At 34.6% G+C, this 27,123-nt stretch overlaps 1 protein-coding gene across 1 annotated transcript in view; it reads right to left on the bottom strand.

Annotated features, from left to right (window-relative positions):
- The window catches only part of EPHA6 (EPH receptor A6), a 952,571-nt gene that overhangs the window by 437,405 nt on the left and 488,043 nt on the right, over nucleotides 1–27,123 (bottom strand). The gene's annotated exons all lie outside the window — the stretch shown is intronic.

Genomic DNA, 27,123 nt, shown 5'->3' with positions numbered 1-27,123 from the left:
AAGTGGCAGGATACAAGATCAACACATAAAAATCAATTGTATGTTTACATACTAACAATAAACACGTATAAACCAAAAATAGAAACTCAATACCATATATAATTGCTCCAAGTAAAATTAATTATTTACATATACATTCCACAACACATGTATAGGATCTAGATGCTGAAAATTATAAAATGTTGAAAATAGAAATTGAAGAAAATCTAAATAAATGGAGATATACTCTGTTCATGAACAGATAACTAGGAAGACTCAACATGGTAAATATGTTAATTTTCCACAATTTAAGCTATAGGATTAATGCAATTTCCTACCGAAAAGAAAGTTTTCTGTAGACACAGACAAGCTTATTCTAAAATTCATATGGAAAGACAGACCCTGCAATTGCCAAAAAATCTTGACAAAAAGAAGAATAAAATGGGAGGAATGATCTATATGATATTAAGTCTTACTTTGTAGTAAAGTAATCCAGACAGTGTAGTACTGAAGGAACTACGGATGTATAAACCAATGAAACAGAAAAGAGAATCCAGAAACAGATCTGCACAGATGTGCCTAAGTAATTTTTGACAACAGTTTAAAAGTAATTCAATGGAGTAAGTCTATATGCCCTTCTCCAAACAATGCTGGAACAAGTAAGCATCCACAGGCAAAAAACTGAACCTTGACTCAAACCTAATATCAATTCAAAATGAATTATAGACTGACATAATGTAAATATACTTAAATTTAGAAAATAAAGCCATAAAACTTTTATAAAAATAGCACAGGAGAAAATTTCAGAATTTAGGAGTCAGCAATGAGTTCTTTGACTTGACACCAAAGTACCATCCAGAAAAGTAAAATTGGTAAATTAGACCACATGAAACTAAAACTATTTTCCTCTGTGAAAGGCCATGTAGTAAGGATGAAAAGAAATGCTACAGGCTGGGAGAAAATATTTGCCTACTACATATCTGACAAACGAGTAGTACTTAGAATATACAAAGAACTCTCAAACCTCAGCAGTGGAAAAAAAAAAAATCAATTAGAGAATGTGAAAAGAACACAAAAACACAATTCACTGAAGATGCATACAGATGGTAAATAGGTACATGAAATTACGTCCAATATCATTAACCATGAACAGAATGCAAATTAATACCACAATGGGATATACTGCCCACCTAATGTAATGGCTAAAATAAAAAACAGGGAAGATACCAAATTCTGGCAAGGATGCAGCAAAACTGAATCACATACATTTTGCTTGTGATTTGCTTGTGTAAAATGATATAGGCACTCTGGAAATTAGTTTCACATTTTCTTATATACCTAAACATGCAATTTCCATAAGGCCCAACAATTCCCTTCTGGGCATTTATCCCACAGAAATGATAATTTATGTTCACACAAAAACCTGTGAATAAATGTACATAGCTGTTTTTTGTTTAATAACTAACAACTGGAAATAGCCAAGGCATTCTTTAATGGATGATTTTACAAACAGGGTATATGTATACCAAGAAATATTATTCAGCACTAAAAAGGAATGTAGTACTGAAAGAACTTCAATGAATCTCAAATTATGCTGAGTGAAAAAAGCAAATATCCAAAGGTTATATACTGTATGATTCCATTTACCTCATATCTTTAAAATGATAAAGTTTTAGAAACGGAAGAGAATTTAATGTTTGCCAGTATTTAGTGACAGAAGAGAGGGGATAAAGACAGGTGTGATTATTAAAAGGCAAGGTGGGGGGATCTTCACGGTGTTGGTACTGTCCAGTATCTTGATATGCAAATATACATAGGTGATACAATTTTATAAAGCTTAACACACACACACACACACACACACACACACACATAAATGCGGACAAGTAAAAGTAGGGAAAGTTGAATAAAATTGATGGATTATATCAATGTCAATGTCCTGGTTGTGATATTTCACTATAGTTTTGCAAGATGTTACTATTGAGTGGAAAACTGGAGGACAAAGTACAAGACGGATCTCTGTATTATTTCTTATATTTGCATGTAAATCTACAATCATTTCAATAAAAATGTCACTTAAAAATAAGAACTGCACTCATGAAAACAATATACATGCGCAGATTAGTAAATATATAAGAGATGGTTGCTTGCATTATAGAGTACTTTTATATTTCATAATGTAATTTATTGTTTATTACTTTCAGCAGTAAACATTCCTGTTTAATTCAAAACAGAGCTGAATTTAAACATGACAAGGTTTAAAGGTTACAGGTTTCAGGCTTTACCTCCCTCATAAAACAGACTTATGGTTTCATTGGCAAGAGATTTGTTCACAGTATTTGCAAGACTGAACTGTACAGTTACCACTGAGAAGCTACTGTATAATGGGAAAATCACTGATATAAGCTCCTTTTGGAATTCATAAAGCTTTGCTACACAACATTGTGCTCAGGAGCATCAGTGGATTGGTTAGGTAGTTTTAATGCAAATTAAGACACTATTCACATTTAATTTCAGAGGATCTGCAATGAGGCAAATCATACTTCTTAGAAATCTCATCAGATTTCCCATGCCTTCTACTATTCCAGCAATTCAATATTTTGTTTACAATCATTTTGTTCTTTGTGGTGGGAAAGGTTTTTACTGTTTCATGATGTGTGCATCCAATTTCTACCAAGACTGTTTGCTCGACTGAAGCCTAAAATGCTGAAACTTCTGTAAAACGCACATATTTCTGCTTCCAGTTATAAAAGTTTAAGCTCCTTAAGCTCCAAATTTTTTCTAAGGAAATATCATTAATTCAATTTTCCTTAAGAATGGACTGTGCATAGTTAAATCTCTGAAGATGGAGTGATTTTCTCTTCCTGGTCAGGTTATTTTCATGATTAAGTCGTTTTCCCCGTTGCTTAATCACTACTAAGCTAGTTATTCAGAATAAAAACATAAGATTTATATTGTTTAATCCATTATGCTGAAAAGAAGAATAAAGGGTAGCTGATTTAAAATTTCAAAGCTAAACTACTCTACTATTGCATATAATGCTGCAAAATCCTCCCAGGTGCAGCTGCTGTTGTCTATCTGTACATTAAAACTCAGTCATGGACACTGATAGTATCAAATTAAGGGGATTCTATGAAAATATTTCTAGATTATCATATGCCTATGAATTGATTTTTCTTTTACTTTTTGTGCCATCTGAAATTCCCCGAGAGTGACAAATTATTCTTAACATAGTGACTCAGGTAATATGACTTTCAGTATTTCACAATTACCTCATATCAGTAACAATCTTTCTCATACAATATATTGTGCATGTAATGTATTTGAAATTTGATACACATTTCTATCAAACTACTTAAATCTCTCATATTACAACCACTCCTATCTCTTGAATAACCCGACGGTAATGGAAAATGCTTTGCAACTTAAGTAACATGCAGTACCTTTTTAATAAGCAGAGTAGAGAAAATAGGAGATTCCTAGAAGGTTAAAATTCTAGATAAACACAATAAAATAATGAAATATTTATAGATGCTAGATTAGCAGATGGCAAGTTGGTTTTAAGGTAACTAGGCATAGGATAGCTGCCCATAGGAGTGTGAATTTGAAATTATTTTAGATTATAAGAAAAAGGAGATATTTGTTGACAAAAATAGATGAAGATACCAAAAATTATCAGAAGCCAAAGGAAACAAGGCTGAAGTGAGAGAAACACCATCCCCACTACCTCCACGCTCACTGAGTGAGTATCACGCACCAGGTACCGTTTAATGTACTTTACATGGATGCTATGGGCTGAATTATATCCCTTCAACATTCAAATGTTGAGGCCTAGACCCCTGTACCTCAGAATATTTCTAGATAAGGCCTTTAAAGAAGTGATTAAGTTAAAATGAGGTCAAAAGAGTGAACCCTAATCCAATGTCACTGGTGTCCTTATAAAAATAGGACATTTCTACATACAGAGAGATTCCAGGGATGTACACACAGAGAGAAAAGACCATGTGAGGACACAGTGAAAAGAAGGCCATCTGTAAGCCAAGGTGAGATGGCCAAGGAAACCAAACTTGCTCATACCTCTACCTTGGAATTCCAACTCCCAAATAGGCAAGAAATACATTTCTGTTGTTTGAGCCACATAGTTGATGGTACTTGATTATGGCAACCCTAGCAAAGTAATAGAATGGATTAACCTATTTATTCCTCATGAAAGCCCTATATTATTATCCCCATTTTACAGGTGAATAAATTGAGGCAGAGATGTTAAATGAGATCTCTGCTTGAGATTACACACCAGTGAGTATAAAATCCTGGAATTAGGCCCGGCCAGCCTACCTCTAAAGTAGTGTGGTTAACCATGATTAACACTGTTCAGAACGGAGTGGCTCTTTAGAAAGAGGTTAGAAAACACTGGAATGTTAAAACTCATTCACTCACATTTATCTATTAAATATTTCCTGAATGTGTATGTGCAAAAGACATTTACACATCAGTGTAAATTCATCATATATTTTTCCTTTAAAAAACTTAAATCTGGGCCGTGCGTGGTGGCTCACACTTGTAATCCCAGCACTTTGGGAGGCCGAGGCGGGTGGATAACCTAAGGTCAGGAGTTCGAGACCAGCCTGACCAACATGGTGAAACCCCATCTCTACTAAAAATGCAAAAATGAGCCAGGCGTGGTGGCAGGTGCTTGTAATCCCAGCTACTCAGGAGGCTGAGGCAGGAGAACTGCTTGAACCCAGGAGGCAGAGGTTGCAGTGAGCTGAGATCGCACCATTGCACTTTAGCCTGGGGGACAAGAGCAAAGTTCTGTCTCAAAAAAACAAAACAAAACAAAACAAAATGAAACAAAAAAACTTAGAATCTAGTAGGAGGGAAAAAATGATATGCATAAAGAAACAAGTTAGAAGAAAGAAATATGTCCCCAAAGACTAAAAATTATCTAGATGTATTCAGATGAACGGAGATCCCTTTTGCTCTGAGAGGTTCAAGAGAGTCAGAATTGGAGGTGGCATTTGAGTTACCCTCAAAATATCTGTCAAGCAGGAATCTTTGAAAAAGAGGAAAATGGAAAGCTACATAAGCATAAAAGGAAGAAGCAATCATAGGAAAAGTGAAGGGTCTGTGAGGGACAGGGTGGGAAAATAAGGTTTCTAAGTGTGCTTTGGAAGAGGATTAGAAATTCTTATAAATGCCCGAGGTTCTGTGCTTGCTATGGAGGGTCATTCAGTCAACAGAAGCTGCATTTTGTTTTAAAGAGAAAAATTGCTTCAGTTCATAGACTACGTATATGAGAACTGAATTCAGACTTACATTTCCACCAGTATCTTATTTAATCTGATTATTTTAATAAGTCATTTTCAGTTGCTACATTCTCAGCTCTATTTCAGCTTTTCATATTTCCACTAAAAATTACTATCAGTAATTTCTCTTTCGCCTTCAAACTGTGTTTCTTTCTCCCTGTGGCACTATTGTAGGGAAGATTTTATTTTCTTTCCAGTTTAATTCTGCTTAAAGTCAATAGAGACCATTTATGCTGTACAATTTTATCAGACCTCAAAGCTTTGTTATGTGAGGATTTGAATACAGAATTAAATAGAATTAGATTTCTAGAGGTTTGTCTTCTGTAGAGTACAAAAGACTTTAAATTTTTAACAAGTTTCATAAGCTTAGTGTTTTCTTTTTTAAGCTCCCATGGCTTAGAAACAGGCCTGGGTTATAATTTATACAAACATCATCATTTGACATATTAACTAGACAAACGAGGTATTCACCACCCCCTGTTAATATTCTTCTGTTGCAGGAAGTCAGGGAGCCCATACGGAGGGACCAGCTGAAGCCATGGCAGAAGAACATAAATTGTGAAGATTTCATGGACATTTCTTAGTTCCCCAAATTAATATTTTTATAATTTCTTTTTTTTTTTATTATTATACTTTAAGTTCTAGGGTACATGTGCATAACGTGCAGGTTTGTTACATATGTATACTTGTGCAATGTTGGTGTGCTGCACCCATCAACTCGTCAGCACCCATCAATTCGTCATTTACATCAGGTATAACTCCCCAATGCAATCCCTCCCCCCTCCCCCCTCCCCATGATAAGCCCAGTGTGTGATGTTCCCCTTCCCGAGTCCAAGTGATCTCATTGTTCAGTTCCCACCTATGAGTGAGAACATGCGGTGTTTGGTTTTCTCTTCTTGTGATAGTTTGCTAAGAATGATGGTTTCCAGCTGCATCCATGTTTATAATTTCTTATACCTGTCTTTACTGCAATCTCTGAACATAAACTGTGAACATTTCATGGACATTTATCACTTCCTCAGTCAATACTCTTATAATTTCCTAAGACTGTCTTTACTTTAATCTCTTAATCCTGTCATCTTCATAAGCTGAGGATGTATGTCACCTCAGAACCCTATGATGATTGTGTTACCTGCACAGATTGTTTGTAAAGCATGTGTGTTTGAACAATATGAAATCTGGGCACCTTGAAAAGAACAGGATAACAGCGATTTTCAGGACCAAGGGAGATAATCATAAAGTCTTACTGCCTACAGGGCTGGGCAGAACAGTGTCATATCTGTACATTCTTCTTGCAAAAGCAAGTAAGAGAAATATCACTGAATTCTTTTTTTCAGCAATGAACAGCTGGGGAAAAGAATGTATTCCCAGGGGGAGGCCTCTAAAGTGGCTGCTCTTGGAGTGTCTGTCTTACGCCATTGAAGATAAGGGATAAAATGCACCCTGGTCTCCTGCAGTGCCCCCAGGCTTGCTAGGATTAGGAAATTCCAGCCTGGCGAATTCTAGTCAGACCGTTTCTCTGCTCTTGAACCTTGTTTCCTGTTAAGATGTTTATCAATGACAATGCATGCACAGTGGGACATGGAACCTCATTATTACTTCTAATTTCGCCCTGGCCTTGTGATCTTGCTCTGCCCCCATTTGCCTTGTGATATTTCATTGCCTTTGAAGCATGTGATCTCTGTGACCCATACCCTATTTGTACACTCCCTCCCATTTGAAAATCGCTAATAAAACCTTGCTGGTTTTGCAGCTCAGGGGCATCATGGAACCTGCCGACATGTGATGTCACCCCCAGAGACCCAGCTGTAAAATTTCTTTCTTTGTATTCTTTCTCTTTATTTCTCAGACCAGCCAACACTTAGGGAAAATAGAAAAGAACCTAAGTTGAAATATTGGGGGCTGGTTCCCCCGATATTCTTCCATCCCTCATTCTCAAGTATATATGCTTTATTCTATGAACTGATAACTCATATCAGTTTCTCAATAGTTTTTCACTTATATATGTATTTAGTTTTTTCTCTTATGTGCATATACCTTTTTCCTACCTTGTATTTACTTCTTTTGTCAGAATAAAATTATTCTCAAAAAAGTAATAAACTATTTTCCTTATAATTTTATAGTCAAAATTACATTTCAGAATTTATACAGAACTTCTTTAAAAAAAAACCCATTCATTATGTCAGATGAAACATATGAAACATGTATCTTGTCAGATACATTCTCAATAGCATTATTAAATGCTTAGAAAATGTATAATTGCACGTGATACAGAGTATTTTGTTCAAATTTAGATACACAGCTATTGAAAGTTTTTTTTTAACTACAAGGGAAGAGGATACCCTAAGGTGTCCAATTTTCTTTGTCATCCACCTGAATAACTTCAGTTAACATTAATATACATGCTAGCATAAGAGCATCTGCTTTGAATATGTAAACGGAAGTAGTAAGTGCTGGAATTGAAGGAAAAATTTGATTAAATAATACATTAGGCAATTTCATTATATAGATCAGTTCTCATTAGGAGGATTGTTTCTCATTGAATCAAATACCATAATTAAAACATTATAGATTTTTTAAAAGTCTTAATTTTTCCATTTAATTAAAAGGGAAAAAAATATGCCACTAAAAATGTAATTGCATTTTAGTACAGTGACTTGGTTTTAAATCACTGCAAATATTTAGAATTCAATAATCATACAGAATAAATCTTCTTTTTTTTTTTTTATAGCATGGTATCTTTTTTAGGAACATTTTTTTCCAGCCAATAGAAAAATGTTTCATTAATAAATGATATAAATCATATTGTAATGATTTCTTTCCTTTAAAATCAATTATTACTGCTTTGATAACTAGTGTTTGAAAACATGAAACCCAGATCATAGTTTCTTATTTGCCATGGAAAGCAGTGTCATTTTGAGAATAGTGGGTAACTTGTAAAGGTCACCTTGTGTGTACTGCCATTTTCATTAGCAGTACTTTTCTCTGCAAATCTGCTGACAGATGGAGAGAGACTCGAAGCTTCTGGGTTTGCCTTCCATAAACAGGAAATGTGGGCATAAGAATGATGAAGTGAAATGAACTGCCTTTTATTTCATTTTTACTTTAGTTAATGATACAAAATTTAAAATATTTCTCTAATTCAGGCGCTTAAAAAACAAATAGTCAAGCTAAATGATATTTTGTATAGCTTATCATCTAAACATTTTTTGTTCATTCTACTTAACTAATGATATTTTAGTGATCTGTATACGGATCATCTCAGTGTCAAGTTGCTTTCTTTAGAAAGTAAAAACAGTAGTTTAAGGAAGTCTATTCTTCTTCAACAGCAAATAAAATAACCATATTAAATTTTCATAGCTAGGACCTGGAAGCGGGGCCAGATCCATGAACACGAAACCTGTGTAGTCACACCACACCTCATGCTTAGAAGTGCCTTGCACTTAAAACTTTGCTGTTGTCTTAATATTCTTAATAACATTTCAACAAAGGGCTCCACCCTTTTCATTTTGCACTAAGCCTTGAAAATTAAAACAGCCTGTCCTGCCTGGAAATATAATTTTTAAAAGCTGTTGGCTGGTTTGAAGTTAGTCTATAGTTAACAAATAATTTGTTGACCCTTCTTCCAATTTTTATACTAATAAAAGTCAGTCTATTTACACTTAAATTATTCACTGTTCAATCACAGTCCTGGTTTATTTATTTTTTTACACACTGTAAATGTCACTTTAAAAAAGCTAACCAAGCAAAAGAGAGAGAGATTTTCAGATGATATTTGGGTCACAGACCCATGTGGGGTTTTTAAAACTCTATTTGTCTCCCAAGGTAGTAAGGGTAGGGAGAAAGGAAAAGAGGAAGACTCTAGTTTGAAAATTTGGAGAAGATAATTTATTTAAATGATACAATTACATTAATAAATTGCATATTGATTTCTGAAAATATCCAGTAATTGATTTGAATGAGTGTATTATTGCTCCCATCACCTTCCCGAGTAGCAGAAACTATATTGAGGTCATTGTATCACTCAGAGCCCAGGAAAACCTCAAATTAAAAGTATTCATGGGCTTAGTGTTTTACAGCCCAGTTGAGGAATTATTGGCATCTAAAACCCAAAGTGACAACTCAATTTACTTCTAGGGGGAAAAAGAACAATCTGGAAGCCTCTGGGAAAATAAGTATAACTCAATGCTGAATCATTTCAGCATTGCTGAATCCAGCCTACTGCCTCTAATAGATAAGTAGCAAACCATTTCTAAGATTGCTCTCCCCAAACAATAAAAGCATACCCTTAAACCTGACATTTCCACAGTGATGAATCTCAGATGAAATCATATGAAATGTCAAAATAAAGACAGAAAAAAAATCAATAGTTGTGCAGATGAAGCTATGTAAGGTCAATAGTTTCATAATGTTGGTGACAGGCCACCCATGTTTTTTGTGTGACAATATTTTTTAATGTGCAATAACTCCAAAGCACTGAAAATTAATGTTTGAAATGGAATTACCTCTTGACAAGGATGTAATGAAATTCATCTTTTTTTTTTTTTGCCTCCAGAGAACACAGAATGATGTGGTAAATAAGCTGCCCTATCAAGGTCAGAAATAGGTTTCTAAGGCCAGAAAAAAGGAAGCATCACTTTGGTCCAAAGGAGTGTCATTTCTCTGCCTATCCCAATTTTCTGCTGTACCTCAGCACAGTCACAGACTGTGCTGGATCCTCTTCCAAACCTCCCACAGACATATGTCTTGGGGACCTTTGCAGTCCAAAACATGATTTGGCTGAGGAGACCTTTTAATTTGCTGTGGAAGGAGGAAGGGAAATGATAACATGTTTCTCTACAGCTATCATATTCCTCATTCCCTCTCTCAAGAAAAAAGTGTGAACCTTTACTCCACTCCAGAGCATTCAGAAAAGATTTGCCACGAGGTTAGTCATCTGGTGTATTTCAGACCCCCAATTACACTTCTTTATGATTTGCCTTATATTTATAAAAATAAAGTTTTACCACAGAGAAAGGAAAAAAAAATACAACTATAAACTTTTCATTCCTTAAAATGCATGTGTTTATAGCACAGCAGGATGTCATGGAAGATAGAGAACCTTAACAATATCCCAGTTTTATCCTGGAGAATTAGTTTACTAATAAAAATTTATTGTGTTATACTAATTGACTATTTCTGTGTTCTCTGGCTAAAATAAGATAAAATTTTATTTACTGAGAATAATAGATACTGACAGTGTGTGGTTAAGATTATAAACCTATGCCAATACTGAAAGAGAATATTGAAAACAGAGAAGAAGAAATAGATAAAGTAAGCAGGTCTTTAATTCTTGATTTTGGAGAGTTTTTAAAGTGAGATTTTGTGAAATGAATTGATGTTCCACAGTCACCAAACATTTTCAGATAACTAATTGCTTGTCTGAATTCTAAAACTACCCCTAAAGTTATGACATAACTAGTAGAGTTGCACTTTGTACTCAGTATTTAAAAGTTTTAACTGTGTCATTAATTTTACCTAAAAGATATACTTTACTTTAGACTAGCTCAGGATATAGAAATACTTTCAGTAATATTAAGAAAAAAATGGGCCAGATGCGATGGCTCACGCCTGTAATCTCAGCACTTTGGGAGGCCGAGGTGGGTGGATCATGAGGTCAGGAGATCGAGACCGTCCTGGCTAACATGGTGAAACCTTGTCTCTACTAAAAATACAAAAATAAGCGGGCCCGGTGGCAGGTGCCTGTAGTCCCAGTTACTCGGGAGGCCGAGGCAGGAGAATGGAATGAACTTGGGAGGCCGAGCTTGAAGTGAGCCGAGACCGCACCACTGCATTCCAGCCTGGGCAAGAGAGTGAGACTCCAGCTCAAAAAAAATAAAGAAAAGAAAAAAATGTAGGCTTTATATCTTTATTTGCAATATTTTAACGGTTTTTTTTTTTTTTTTTGAGACAGAGTCTCGCTCTGTTGCCCAGGCTGGAGTGCACTGGTGTGATCTGGGCTCACTGCAACCTCTGCTTCCCGAGTTCAAGCCATTCTCCTGCCTCGGTCTCCCAAGTAGCTAGGATTACAGGCGTGGGCCACCACACCTGGCTAATTTTTTTTCTATTTTTAGGAGAGACGGGGTTTCACCATGTTGGTCAGGCTGGTCTCGAATTCCTGACCTCAATGATCCGCCCACCTCAGCCTCCCAAAGTGCTGGGATTACAGGCGTGAGCCACCACGCCAGACTTTTCTTCTGTATTTTAAAAAGTAACGTAGTATATACAATTTTTGATTCCACATTTGAAAGGAAAAACAATGTCATGTCTATGCTGAAAAGGTCTAGAATACTGAAATGATTAAATAATAAAAATTAGAATTAGCTTAAAATTATCTTTGAGCTAAAATTTTACTGTAAGGATAGAATGCAACCATTCTCTTCTTTCACAGAGGACACAACTAGATAAATGACTTTAAACTGAAGCAAAAACTTGAATAAATTATATATATGGAAGTGTCTCTCATGATACAAGTACAAGCGGTATTGTAAGAGAACTTCTCTAAGAACTCTAAATATAAAGGAACAGATTGATATCAACCTTGGATCATTTAATTTTGTCAAGTTTGAAGTCATATAACTCACTGAAGTCACTTCCCGTTTCTATTTATTATTCTTGGGAAACAAATTCTACTATTGGAATGTTCATTTTTTTTAACATAAATTACTTGCATAAGTAACAATAAATAGAAGGAATCTCAATAAATGTTCACTTGAAAGTAACCACTGAAGTTATCAAAACTGTGATATTTTATCAAATGATTATAGTTACTCAATTTTGTTGGTTAACTTTAAAGCCACCTGTTAGTTGTAATATTTATATAATACCAGGGACAGCTCATGTTCCTAGCCATTGATTTAATAAAGAAATACTGAGTGAGTTCAGAGAATTAAGAAGGATGTGAGAAATCCAGACTCTGCTGTGCACATCATTCCTTTTAAATTCGATTTTTGTTCCATGCAGCATGGTCAAATAAGGTAGTAACTGAAAAATATATATTAAACTAGCAAAAGAGTGGTAATAGGTGACCTTAACAAGAAGAGTTTCAGTTGCCTGAGAAGAAGAGAAGCCAGAATATCATCAAGAACTGGTGACAGTGATTAAAATAAACTTGTTCAAGAACATCAAGTGTGAAAAGAAACACAGAGTTCGAATGGTGGGCACCAGAGGCTAAGTTCCAACTAGAACAACTGAGACATTAGGAGAATATTTAGTTGGATCTCTGCCTTTACATTGCTAGCTGATTTTAAGCAAGTTCTTTAAATGATCTAAGCCTAAAATTCTTCATCAGTGAATATTTCTGGTTAGGTTTTTTAGGAGTCTTCCAATTCCAGGTCACATGTCCTCCTACAGTTGTCACCTTTGCATTTTCAGTTTTAAAATGATTCTGGACTTTAACATTATAATGTTTCATGATGGCTTGTGTTTCAGTTACAGTCTGTGATCCCTCTATAGATTTACGTATTTCTCCCAAACAGACCTCAGCTCCTAATTGATTTTAAATTTTCAATTATGTATCCATACACTGAAACCTAGTACTCTGGCTCTTAAGTCCTTTGCATGTAGGAAGAGGTAATTTTCAGTAAAACTTTCTAAAAGTCCTCAATTTAACTCTCCTCACTGGCAAACCAAATGTAATCCTCTGGTCCCTTTCCACTTAACACTCCTTATAACCAACAGATCTTCTCCAGCTTCCATGTGAATTGCTCTTTGGGATTCCATGTTGCCCCGTACCTGTCTTTCCTCTCCTCTTTGTGCCCAGCACCATGCAGTTCTAGAAACCACAGAAGACCCAGAAATTTCTATGCTTAATTATCTCATCTCCCACAACCACTGACTGCTATTTCTCCTGAAGGATTCTTTGGATGAATGTCAGACTGCGCATTAGCAATAGCTAAGATCATTATAGAATTTACTTTCACGAAGTCACAAATTGGAAAAAAGCTCCATGCATAATCATGACTATAAAAAGAGCCCAAACTTACAAGTTTGTAAAACAATCTACTATCAGTCCAATCTGAAGGGTATATTGAAACAAAAAAGGAAATGGGAGAACAATCATAAAACTATAACTTCCAGGACAAATTTTGTTACTCTATTATCATGACTGCTATGATAACAATGAGTTTAAAACAGTGTTTGCCATGGAATTAAAATTAAAAAACTTTTCTGTGGCTTATTAAAACATCCCTGTGGTTGGGTTGCACATCAGGGCAAAAGAGAACTTAATAGTTATGTAGTATCTCTTAGAAGAACTGAATGAGGGGAAAGCCATGACTAGTCATCTCCGGTAGTTCCAACCATTGACATTATGGATTTTCTTGATCATCTTTTGGGAGATATACTTTTCCTACAGAAAACCATAACAGGGGTGACAGTGACACAGCTGGCCTTTCCATCATCACATTTTCTTTTTTTCTCTCTCTCTCTCTTCCTGAGATGGCAACTATAAGTACTATTTAAGTTTAAAAGACATATATGTGTTGTTTTGCATAATTATAACTTGGTATTGTATTAAATTAATTAAAAGCATATTGAGTCAAAAAGTTAGTATGTAGGTAAATATTGTCTTTTAAAAATTTATTTATTAATACCTTTCATTTCATAGATGAAACAACTGAAGGCCAAAAGTTTGCCAAAATTTCCAAGATCATACAGCTAATTAACAACATCTAGGCTATTCTTGTCTTTTGGAATCCAGTAAGAATCTGTTTAGATTATACATATTTTTACTTTAATGAAAGCTTTACTGATAACTTCCCAAAATGTTTGGGAAATTCTCATTGTTCTGGTATTTCTCCAATTGTTAATGTAAAACTACTTGTAAAATCAAACTAGAAACAAAGTTGATTTCACAGTAGAGTTGGCAATTTAGCTGAAAAATGTGAATAATTCTGATGTAAGTAAGGAAACCTGAATCTGAAAATAAATGACATAAATTTGCTAGGTTATTCCAATATTTATATACTTGAATCTGAATCATCAAACATATTTTAGAGCATCAGGGTACGGATTATAACACTAGGCTCTTAAGGGGATCATGAGAATAAATAACACATGACACTTTAGAAAATGCAGCAATCCCTAGAAAGATGCCTTCTCTGTGAGGTTTTCCCTTGCATCTGGAACACTATTTATTTTATCTTCTTGATTGGTGTTCCTGGGCAGGGGGCACAATGTAATGCATATGAGTGCATCTAATCAGAGAGTGTTTTCATCTTACGACTTTGTATTTAATTTTCTAAAATAAAAATTGCCAATTGCCAATTCCCAATATTATTATTTTTTCTTCAGCAAGCCTACAGTGATTTCAGTCCAATTATTGTGTAATTCTTGATCTGTCTGTTTTGGTTTAAGTGAAATAGCTAGCGAGGAAGACAGCTCATATTTTTCCATATCTTGAGGGAAATATATTTGATAAAACTTAGTCAATCATTGCATTATTATTTCATTTTAAAATCATTTAATATGACACTATAATTTAAGGGTTCTAAATAATGTTTGAGAATCACTAATCATATACAACCCATTAGCTACATATTTGAGCAAAAATATCTCCATAAGCCTTTTTATGTAGACCCAGCTCTAATAGGCCTGACCTTAATGAAAGATAACTTTATGGGATACCATTTTGATTGTAGCTTGTTTTGAAATTCGATACAAATTTATAGAAAGACGCACATGATGGTGCGAAAAACATAGTGTGTGAAATAAAATCTGACTTAAATACTGGCTCTTGTACTTCCCAGTGTGTGAACCTCAGTTTCTAAATCTGTGAAATGGTAATAACAAACATTTCATAGACTTGTTAAATAATTAAATGGTGTAATTATACACTAAAGTTTTTTTTAAATGTTTTGAATAGTTCTGTGCATATGACTTTACACCAGTAAGATAATTTCACTAAAGATTTCTCCTTTTCCCCAGTTTTCAAAGTCACTTTTAAGAAATATCATATGTAAATGAAAGTTTGCTAAATTATATCTAAATAATATGTCTCCTATATTTCAAATTATTTGATTCTACTTCTTCCCTTTGTCTATCATCCTTTCTCTTCATAGACAAGTTTTTTGACAGAGTGGGCCACACTCACTGTTCACACTTCTTTTTCTGAGATCAGTGAAGATATTTAAAAGTCATCCTATTTGGGAGGGGCAAGAAATTTAAGGGTATAATCGTATTTTATGTTGTTATGCCATTACTTTATACGAAACAATTAAATTCAACAGGCATATTGCTGTGCAGTCTTTTTTGTTCCTTTACATAAACTTTATTTCCCGTGATCCCTACTTTTAAACCACAAAAAAATGAAGTGGAAAGGGAATAGTGTGCTATATCTAGGTATCAGTTTCTTAGATGGCAACCTATATTGTTTTTAAAATATCTGCATCTATAACATTTCATCCATAACACTAGTAAAAGACCATTGGAATTATAGTTTATCCCTGTATTTGCAACCTTCTGCAGAGAGAACTTTTCTTTTTTTTCTTAAAATACAACCAGGCTGATCCACACTGATTTATTTATTTCTACTACGGTAAGTGTTCAGCCAGAAGTTGAAAAAACTCTGACTTTTGAAGTGGTGATTTTCATCATTGTAGAATGCTTTGTATCTATGAGGTATTTTGTTCTGTGCTGTCAATGGAACACCTCTTGCTAGATAAAGATGCAGCTGGTGATAGTGATTTGAAGACTTGGCATATATGACATGTATGATATTGATGACTAGTATGTGTCAATAAGTTTAGGCTAGGGTTCCAAACTTTTCTCATCAACTTTTCATTATCCAATTTTGACCATCTTCAACTTAACTTCTACCTTCCTTCCTACTCCTTCTACTTCCCTAATGTCTACTTGATTTCTTTCTTCTACTTAATTTGTTTCTTCCCATTAACTTTTTATAAACATTTTAGAATTTATTCTCTTGCTTATAAAAATGTTATCTGTCTTGTATTTGAGCTTGTGATTCAGAATGAAGATTTTTAGTGGATGCTGGTGGTTTCAGCTATTCAGCTTTTAAATACGCTAAACCAAGAAGGACAATTCGGCATGAAAAATCCCTTACTGAAAATCTAAGACATTGGTTATAATCCTTAGCACAGTTTCTAGTGAGTGTTAATTGCTCTTCTCAATTACTGAATTCTAACATTCCTCAACTTTCATGCAATACTCCTAGATAAAAGTAGCATATTAAAATTCATATGGATCCAGAAGAGACTTCAAAAATAGCCAAAGCTATCCCAAGCAAAAAAACAAAAAAAAGGCTGAAAACACCACACTCCCTGATTATAAAGCTACTGTAATCAAAACAGCATGGTACTGGCATAAAAACAGATACACTGTCCAATGGGAAAGAACCGAAAGCCCAGAAATAAACACCAAGTTTACAGTCAATTAATTTTTGACAAAGGTGCCAAGAATACACAATGGAGAAAGGACAGTCTCTTCAATAAATAGTGTTGGCAAACTGGATATTTACATGCATTAGAATTAAACTGAACCCTTACTCACATTATATAAAAACTCAACTCAAACTGGATAAAAGACTTAAATGTAAGACTTGAAGTTAATGTTATTAGAAGAAAACATAGCAAGAAAGCTCGATGAGATTGGTCTGGGCAATGATTTCTTGAAGAGGACTCCAAAAGCATGAGCAACAAAAGCAAAAAATAGGCAAGTGGAATTTCGTCAAGCTGAAAAGCTTTTGCACAGCAAAGGAAATAATGAATAGAGTGAAGAGAAAATCCAGTGATTAGAAGAAAATGTTTGCAAATCATAACTCTATTAAGGGGCTAATAGTCAAAATATTATAAGGAGCTTATGTAACTCAAAATCAAGAAAACAAATAATCTGATTTTAAAATGAGCAAAAGATCTAAACAGGCATTTCTCAAAAGAAGACATTCAAATGTTCAACAGATATATGAAAAATGCTAAAAACCTCTAATTGCCAAATTAATGCAAATTAAAGTCACAAAGGGATATCACCTCACACCTGTTAAAATGGCTAGTATCAAAAACAGACTAAAGATAACAAGTGTTGGCAAAGATGTGGAAAAAAGAAACCCTTGTACGCTGTTGGTGGGAATGAAAATTAGTACAGGTATTTTAGAAAATACTATGGAGGTTCCTCAAAACCTAAAAATAGAATTACTCTAACAATCCCACTTCTGAGCATATATCCAAAGGAATTGAAATCAGTTTGATGAAGAGATGCCTGCACTCCCGTGTTCATTTCAGCATTATTCATAATAAACAGGATATGGAAAGAACCGAAGTATCCATCAGCAGATGAATGGATAAAGAAAATGTGGTATACATACAATGGAATACTATATAGCCTTAAAAATGGCCGGGCACGGTGGCTCAAGCCTGTAATCCCAGCACTTTGGGAGGCCGAGACGGGCGGATCACGAGGTCAGGAGATCGAGACCATCCTGGCTAACACCGTGAAACCCCGTCTCTACTAAAAAATACAAAAAACTAGCCGGGCGAGGTGGCGGGCGCCTGTAGTCCCAGCTACTTGGGAGGCTGAGGCAGGAGAATGGCGTAAACCCAGGAGGCGGAGCTTGCAGTGAGCTGAGATCCAGCCACTGCACTCCAGCCCGGGCAACAGAGCAAGACTCCGTCTCAAAAAAAAAAAAAAAAAATGAAGATAATTAGAACTGGAGGGCATTAAAATAAGTGAAATAAGCCAGACAAAGAAACACAAATATCATATAATCTCACTTACATGTAAAATGTAAAAATATTGATCTCATAGAAATAGAGAGTAGAAAGTTGGTAACCAGCAGCTAAGGGGAGAGAGGGAAGGATGGGGAAGTAAGAGATGTTGATCAAAGGGTACAAAGTTTCAGATAGACTGGCAAGATAACTTTCAGTAATCTATTATTAAGCATAGTGACTACAGTTAATACTAATGTTTATGTAAACATTGCTAAAATAATAACTTTTTAATATTCTCACTACAAAGGAAATAAGTTGGTGAGATGATGGATTTGTTACATATCACAACCCACTGGGAGATCCTTCCTGAAATAAAATGTTGGTTTAACATTCAAAAATCAGAAATGCCAGGTTAGGGTTCAAAAAGCAAAAAAATATGTGACCACAGAATATTAGAGAAAAAAAAACTTGTATAATTATATCAATAAATGCTGAAAAAGAAACGGATAAAATCCCACATGATTTTAAAAAAACTATGCATAGGAGGCAACTTCCTCAATCCAATTTGATAAAAGATATATATAAAATATATATACAGATTGAATATTCGTTATCCAAAATGATTGGGACCAGAAGTGTTTTGGATTTCAGACTTCTTTATATTTTGAAATATTTGTAGATACTTAACTGGTTGAGCATCCATAATATGAAAAATCTGAAATCCAAAATGTTCCAGTGCATTTTCTTTGAGGATTATGTTGGAACTCAAAAAGTTTTGAATTTTGGATTTTAGATTTTCAGATTAGAAATGTTCAACCTGTATCATACTTAATCGTGTTCTCCACTCCACGCATATCAGGACTATAACATGGATGTCCACTATCACTAAATCTGTTCTCTATTTTATTGGAGGTCCTATTCGGCAAAATGGGGCATGAAAATAATAAGGCATAAAATTAGAAAGGAAGATAAAAACCCATCTTTAGATGATATAATTGTGTACATGGGCAAAAATAAAAGGATCTTATACATTTTAGAATTTATAAATGAATCTAGTAAAGTAGGTTGCAAGTTTTATGTACAAAAATCTGTTGTATTTTTATATGCTAGCAACAAAAATTGGAAATGAAATAGAATCTTTAGGTAGAAATAAATGAAATAAAAATGTGTAAGATCTCAACAAATATATAAAACATTGCTAAGAAAAATTGCAATCTAAGTATATGGAGAGATAAACCATAGTAATTGGAAGACTAAATATTGTTGAGATATTAATTCTCCCTAAATTGAGTTATAAATCCAGTGTAATCTCATTCAAAATTCTAGTGAGTGTTTCTTTTGTTGTTTTGTTTATTTTTGTTTTGACAGTATATTTTGTTTTGTTTTGAAAAGCTTATTCTAAGATGAAAAATTGTAAAGGACTTGGAATAGCCGAACAGATCTTGAAAAGAAGAACCAAGATTGTAGAAATATTCCTTCAGATTTCAAAACTTATAAGAAAGCCACAGTAATAAACTCAGTGTGGTATTGAATGAGGAAAGATAAATGAATCAATGGAACACAATAGATTCTAAATACCATCCAGTCCTTTGAATTTTTAAATTTCTTTGAAGTTGCCAATGCAATTCAAAAAGGGAAAGAAAAGGTAAATGGTGCTGGAGCAACTTGATATCTGCATACAAAAAACATAACAAAATATTGACCCAGAGCAAACTCTGTGTGTGTGTGTGTGTGTGTGTGTGTGTGTGTGTGTGTGTGTGTCAAAGCATAATCCAAATAATGATTTGGTTCAGATGCCAGAGGCTGTGTATGGTCAAGTCTTTAGACAGATTAGGGCAGGTAGAGACAATAGCCAGAGCTTGAGGAACTACACACAAGGTTAGAGAGGGAATGTAACAGGATAACGACAGAACTTCAAAGATGTATTTGAAATTTTGCTTAGATTCATCCATTTTAACATCTTTATCCAAGAGAAAGGTGTTTTATGTTGCTAGAGTTCCTATCTTCAAGAAATAGACTTTACATACTGTCAATACTTCCACGTTTCAGCATGCAGAAGAGAAACAGAGGAAATATTTTTCAAGTTTTGGTACTTGAGCATCCAGACTTGCAAAGACCCTAACTTACCAGAGTTGGGAAGGCAGCTAGTTCCATGGCACCTAGTACCACCTCCGCTTCTATGTTACTCATCAGGTTGATCAAGCTGTCTCCAGGTGGGAAAGGATAGCTAGGTACATGCTGTTTGTTAGGAAGTAGATACTTTACAAGAAAGATATCGGGGTTAGCAGTATATAGAACATGAATTTTTGTGATCACCATTGTACTATACAAACGGATCTCGGAAAGAGTTTGGCAGATTCGTTGCTTAAGCTATTTCAAGGAATAACAAACAGTTAATATTTATGGAATAATTTACATATTTAAAACACTTAACGGACACTTTGGATGCCAATAATTTAAGTTATAATCTAGTTAGGAGAGGATCCTTTAAAAATTTATCTGAGGATCAGCACTCGCTGAGGACTTACTATGTTTAAGCTGGAAGGGTATGTCAGTGCTGCTTCTCTCATTTGAGATAACTGACTTCAAATTTACCACCACTAGCAGTAACAACAGAGGTAGTGTGATCAGACTCTTTTTGTGCCCATAATATTTTTGAGTATGAAATTTGAGGGCAATAATGAAGATCAAAATCATACATGTTGTTCTCAAATTCCCCACAGGTGAAAATCAACCATGCTTACATTGAGCTTCCCCATTATTCAAGACTCAGGTATACTTCATGAAATTCATTTTCAACTCAATCTCCTTCCCAAATATTTTAGTGGTTCTTAGTGGTCCGTAGAGGCTTGCCTTTTCCAGATTGAAAGGGTTTTTCCTTTTTAAGTTGATGTGTGTTCATCAATGTCTTTCACAACACCTATTGCCTGCCAGCAAACCCACTGTGAAAAAGTATTTCTTTTATTGAATAAACTTATTTGAGTTTTTCTGACATTTGCAATAAAACACTTCTAACCAATCTAGAGAGAGAGAGTTCTCACAGACAAATGGTGGGTGTGGGAGTGAGGGGTAACGATTTTGGCTTTATTTTGAAAAAAAGTCACTGAAGTCTTTCAACCAAAAGAGTTATATAATCAACCTGTTTTCTGAAGATTTATTAATGAATCTTCAGGATAAATAATAGTGTTCACAGATGTATTGTGTTATTATTTGATAGTTCAAAGTTGTTATAAGATAGTTCAATGATTTATGGTGGTTACTGTAAACAGTTAAGTCAACAATTTTGAAAAATGCTCATCTTTTAATTTTGTTTTATTGTTTTTAAATTACAAAGGTGGGTACTAAAAACATTTTGTTTGTTCATCATAAATTTTCTTAGACATTTTCCCCAGGGTCTCATTCTGTCAAAATGTATTTGCTGATTATACTCTTTTCTGAGTATTTACACTGAGTATTACAGAAATTATAATAAAACGTATCTTCTAATTAGTGGAGTAGCTTTGGGAATAAAGAAATAAAAAAGATAATTAAAGACATAAGAAGTACTTAAATATGTTGCCTGTAAACTACCAATTTTCAAATTAATTCCATACCTACTATCAGTATATAGTTAACTTAAATATTTGATTTCTGTTATAAAAATTTTTTGTAAGTATAATAAGCCATTTTCATATTAGAGCTTTATACTTCCTCATTTATATTTAAATACTTAACACATATTAGTAAATAGTTGGTACTTAGTTTTGGAGGTATGCAATTATTTTAATGTCTATTACTAAATTTGAATCGTTAAAAATTTATTGTACAATATTGTACCAATTAAACAAATTGGGAAACTAAGAGTGCCTTGCCCTGGTTTTAATGGACAAGTAAGCAGTAAATTGCCCAGTGTTCTTTCCAATAAATTAAGACAGTGTTGGGGGAAAAATAACTTTAAATGTTATTTTTATGTGTCTATAACACATAAAATAGACTGTGTTAGAAGTAATAAAATTTGTTTTACAATACATTTTATAAATTAACTAAAATTTTACACCTTGCTTTGTTTATAATTTCTGAAATGAATTTAGAAAGCATGTACAAAATAAAGACCACATCCACAAATCAATCATTCAAGGATATGTTGTCTTTGTTATTATGCAGTAGTTTTGTTTTTAATTCTCCTGTAGAAAATAACGAAAGCAAAACATCAAGAGAATAAGTGAGATATACTTTTTTATAGTGATTTAAATTCACATATGCTGTGATTTATTTCACTGAAAGTTATGTCTGACCTCATGGGTCTGAAGCAATCAAAGTACTGTGGTTTACAGTTCAGTTCAGACTAAGATTATTCATTGAGTGCACATGATGTGCCATACTTGGGTAGAATGCAGTGCTCAAATAATGAATTATTGCTATCTACAGCTTACTAATATTACAGTAGGTTTGTTAGACATTCAAACTACCAATGATAAAATAGTGAAATAAGTTCTGTAGCAGAGGTTTGTGTATAAAGTTTCTGTTGCAGAGTATAGAGAGGGAGCGTTCATTTTATTTTTCTGTGTGGAACAATGAAGATATCACAGATGTTAAACTTGAGTTGGATTCTTGAAAGAGAATTAGGAGTTAATAGAGGTATAACATGATGAAAGAAATTCTGCACAAAGAGAACAGATAGGTGAACTAGCAACAACAGCATAGTGCTAGGAGTAGCTACAAATTGACTCGGTATTACTAGTTTATAAGTACAAAGAATGGAAGAACATTAGGATTTGTCTACAGAGGTAGAAAGGCAAGATTTCAGAGAAAATTGCTTGTTATGCTGCGTTCCCCAATCTTTCTTTTATAGGTGGTGGGTTCCCTATGGGGAGATTTTAAAGAATATGATTACGCGGTTATAATTTCACCTAGGCAGTCTGGGGAGGGATGAGTTTGAGGGGAGTAACAATGGAAAATGGGATCATAGCTGATTACTATAATCATACAGATGAGAAATAATCATGACTTGAATTAAGGAAATGAGTGGAATTAGAAAAGGGAAAGGCAGGGACATAATTTAAAGCACAATTTGTAAAATTATCAAGAGGTGAAGACTGATGAGTTTTTGGAAGCATGAATGAATATAAGGAGTTAAAGATAGATCCCAGGTTGCGGGCTGTGTGTATAGTATTGAAAGCAACACAGAAAAAGAATATGAAAGGAAAAAAAAAGAAGGTTGTTGGGAGAGGAGAAGAGACTATATTGAGTCAAATTTTGGAAGTGCTGAGTTTATGTTGTCTATGATAAATATAGATTAGCCTATGCAGTTGAAAATCTCAGTTTTAAACTTGGTGAAGAGAGAGAGGTTGAAATGTAGATTAAGGTAATTAGTGGAATTCGTAAAATTTTCCAGATGTAAAATTAAAGCGTGCCTTTTAACACTACACACATGCTATATAACTATTTTTGCCTGAAAGACACATAGTCTATATTTTCAAACGAAAAAGAAAGTATTGAAGATATGGAGATTCATCTTAAATACAAAAAAAGTACCATAAATCTGACTTTAAGAGTAGATATCACCTTTAAATAAAAAAAAGGCAAGAAAATGTAAAGATGGGCCAGGCGCGGTGGCTCAAGCCTGTAATCCCAGCACTTTGGGAGGCCGAGATGGGCGGATCACGAGGTCAGGAGATCGAGACCATCCTGGCTAACACGGTGAAACCCCGTCTCTACTAAAAAAAAAACACAAAAAAACTAGCCGGGCGAGGTGGCGGGCGCCTGTAGTCCCAGCTACTCGGGAGGCTGAGGCAGGAGAATGGCGTAAACCCGGGAGGCGGAGCTTGTAGTGAGCTGAGATCCGGCCACTGCACTCCAGCCTGGGCGACAGAGCAAGACTCCGTCTCCACAAAAAAAAAAGAAAAAAAGAAAAGAAAAGAAATGTAAAAATGAAACTGGTATTTCCTGCCATCCCCAAACTAAAACTAAAACATATATCTCAGTTCTGTCAGAGCTCATATGACAGCTGACATAAGTAGGGGTAAATTTATGTATTATATTCTGATGGGGAATCTGACATGTACAACACATGATAAAAATAGTCCAATAACACATTCTCATTCTCATTGCCTTCCTCATAGTTAACACTATGACCCTCTGAGGCATGTTCAGGTTATATTTGTGCACAGTGCTTTTACAGGCCACTTACTAGTGGTGAGATTAGAATTTGAATCTGGGGCACCTTAACCAGCTCTATAGTATGGAATTTCATGAATTGAGACCTTGTGAAGTCCCTGAAGTTAAAATTGACTTATCTCTAGAGGAGTGCACGGGGCTGAGGAAAATGGCATCCAAACTGACAGTGAAAAGATGTGCAGAAGCCATAAGTCCTCAAATAACTAGATATAAGCAGATGTTTCTAAAATAAAATGCATTGTTAGGAATATGCTGAGGAAGAGAATTAGATGAGCTCAGCTGCTAGAATACATTTATAAAAAATATTTCATAGCTCAATTTGATGTTAGATTAGGCAACTGTCACCAATATTTTATTTACAAAATACAGGGAGGGAAATGAAATCAATACATAAGGTAACAGCAAAATTTGACCTCAAAGCTTAAAATGTAAAAAAAAGAAAAAAAAAAGGAAAAGAAAAAAAAGAAAAAAATGTAGGTGACAAATGAGTCATTTGTGACAATATCCTACTTCAAAAAAAATTTTTTTTTTTTTTTTTTTACATAACTAGTAGGCCATATTTTATGGAGACACCCAAATTCCAAAAGGTAGTTCCTAGAGCTCAGGATATTAATGTGCCTAGTCCTATAAACCAATTCCTAGCATGCAATATTTAAATTTTTAATAGTAGCATCTTCAAAATTGAAAGGAACAGAAACTACTCTGAGAAACTTCCCTCTTGCTTGTTTCCTGTACATCCAGCATTTTAGGTTGTGTTTCCTGAGAAGCAGATACCTAGACAAGGACTCTTGTGTCTATGGTTCACTGGGAGGGATCCTGCAAGGGTATGGGAAGGTAAGAGGAAGGGGAAGGAAATCAGGACAGGGTGTGTTAGAGACCACTGACTGCTGAGGTTAGGAAGCTGGGGATGTTATCTCGCACTTCCATTTCTCCCTGCTGTAGTCTTCCCAGAGTGCTAATGCCCTAGTACTTGTAGTGTGCCTTAAGGGCAGACCTGGAGAAAAAACCCTCAAGTGGAGAATGCTCAGGTAATTTCAATAGGTAACAAGAACACTTATAAAAAAAAAAAAAGGGTCCTGATATAGTTGATTACATTGTTTCCCCTCTTCAAACAATGCACTGATCATTTGTATAAATGTGTTCGACTGTCTTTCTGTATGTATCCTTCCTACACATGATAGAGGGATAGATACCAACCTATGAAGTTGGTATCAATTCACATTGCCATCAGCAATGCATGAACGTCTGTTTTCCTTGATTCTTAAAACCTTTTCGAGTTTTAGGGAAATTTTAGCCTTTTTATTTTCTCAGTCTCATATATATCATTGTATGTCCATATATTCCCTTATACCTATATCATCTATATTTTAGTTTATCTTTGCCTTTAAACTTTGCTTGTGTTGGCTTATGCAAAATTTAAAATATTTTTCCCTTCATTTCTTATGGCAATTTTATAGTTTTATTTTCTGAAATTTTAAAATCTCATTTAATTTTATTTGAAGTTCTGGGATACATGTGCAGGACATGCAGGTTTGTTACATAGGTAAATGTGTGCCAGGGTGGTTTGCTGTACTTATCAACCCATCACCTAGGTATTAAGCCTCACATGCATTAGCTGTTTATTTCAATGCTCTCGCTCCCCCCATCACCATCGACAGACCCAGTGTGTGTTGTTCGCCTCCCTGTGTCCATGTGTTCTCATTGTTCAGCTCCCACTTGTGAGAACATGTGGTGTTTGGTTTTCTGTTGTGTGCTAGTTTGCTGAGGATAAAGGCTTCCAACTCCATCTATGTCCTTGCAAAGGACATGGTATCATTCATTTTTATGGCTGTATAGTATTCTGTGGTGTATATGTATCAAATTTTCTTTATCCAGTCTATCACTGATGGGCATTTGGGTTGATTTCATGTCACTGCTATTGTGAATAGTGCTGTAATGAACATACATGTGCATGTATCTTTATAATAGAATAATTTATATTCCTCTGGATATATATCCAGTAATGGGATTGCTGGGTCAAGTGGTAATTCAAGTTCTAGGTCTTTGAGGAATTGCCACAATAGTTGAACTAATTTACATTCCTACCAACAGTGTAAAACTGTTCCTATTTCTCCACAGCCTCACCAGCATCTGTCTTTCCTTCACTTTTTAATAATCACCATGCTGACTGGCATGACATGGCATCTCATTGTGGTTTTGATCTGCATTTCTCTAATAATCAGTGATGTTGAGTTTTTTTTTTCAGATGTTTGTTGGCCAGATAAATGTCTTCTTTTGAGAAGTGTCTGTTCATGTATTTTTCCCACTTTTTAACGGGGTTTTTTTTCTTGTAAATTTGTTTAAGTTCCTTTTAGATTCTAAATATTAGAACTTTGTCAGATGGATAGATTGCAAACATTTTCTCCCATTCTGTAGCCTGTCTGTCCACTCTAATGATAGTTTCTTTTTCTGTGCAGAAGCTCTTTAGCTTAATTAGATCCCATTTGCCAATTTTTGTTTTTGTTGCAATTGCTTTTTGATGTTTTTGTCATGAAATATTTGCCTGTGCCTATGTCCTGAATGGTATTGCCTACATTTTCTTCTAGGGCTTTTTTTGGTTTTACATTTAAGTCTTTAATCCATCTTGAGTTAATTTTTGTATAAGGTGTAAGGAAGGGATCCAGTTTCAATTTTCTGCATATTGATAGCCAGTTTCCCAGCACCATTTATTAAATAGGGAATCCTTTCCCTATTGCTTGTTTTTGTCAGGTTTGTCAAAGATCAGATGGCTATAGATGTGTGGTCTTATTTCTGAGATCTCTATTCTGTTCCATTGGTTTATATTTTTGTTTTTGTACCCGTACTATGCTGTCTTGTTTACTGTAGACTTGTAGTATAGTTTGAAGTGAGAAAGCATGATGCTTCCAGCTTTGTTCTTTTGCTTAGGATTGTCTTGGCTATATGAGCTCTTTTTCGGTTCCATATAAATTTTAAAGTAG

Source organism: Colobus angolensis, unplaced genomic scaffold (assembly GCF_000951035.1).
Source record: "Colobus angolensis palliatus isolate OR3802 unplaced genomic scaffold, Cang.pa_1.0 Scaffold73, whole genome shotgun sequence".
Lineage (NCBI taxonomy): Eukaryota > Metazoa > Chordata > Mammalia > Primates > Cercopithecidae > Colobus > Colobus angolensis.
The sequence above is the reverse complement of the archived record's forward strand: the minus strand, read 5'-3'. Positions and strand labels throughout refer to the sequence as shown.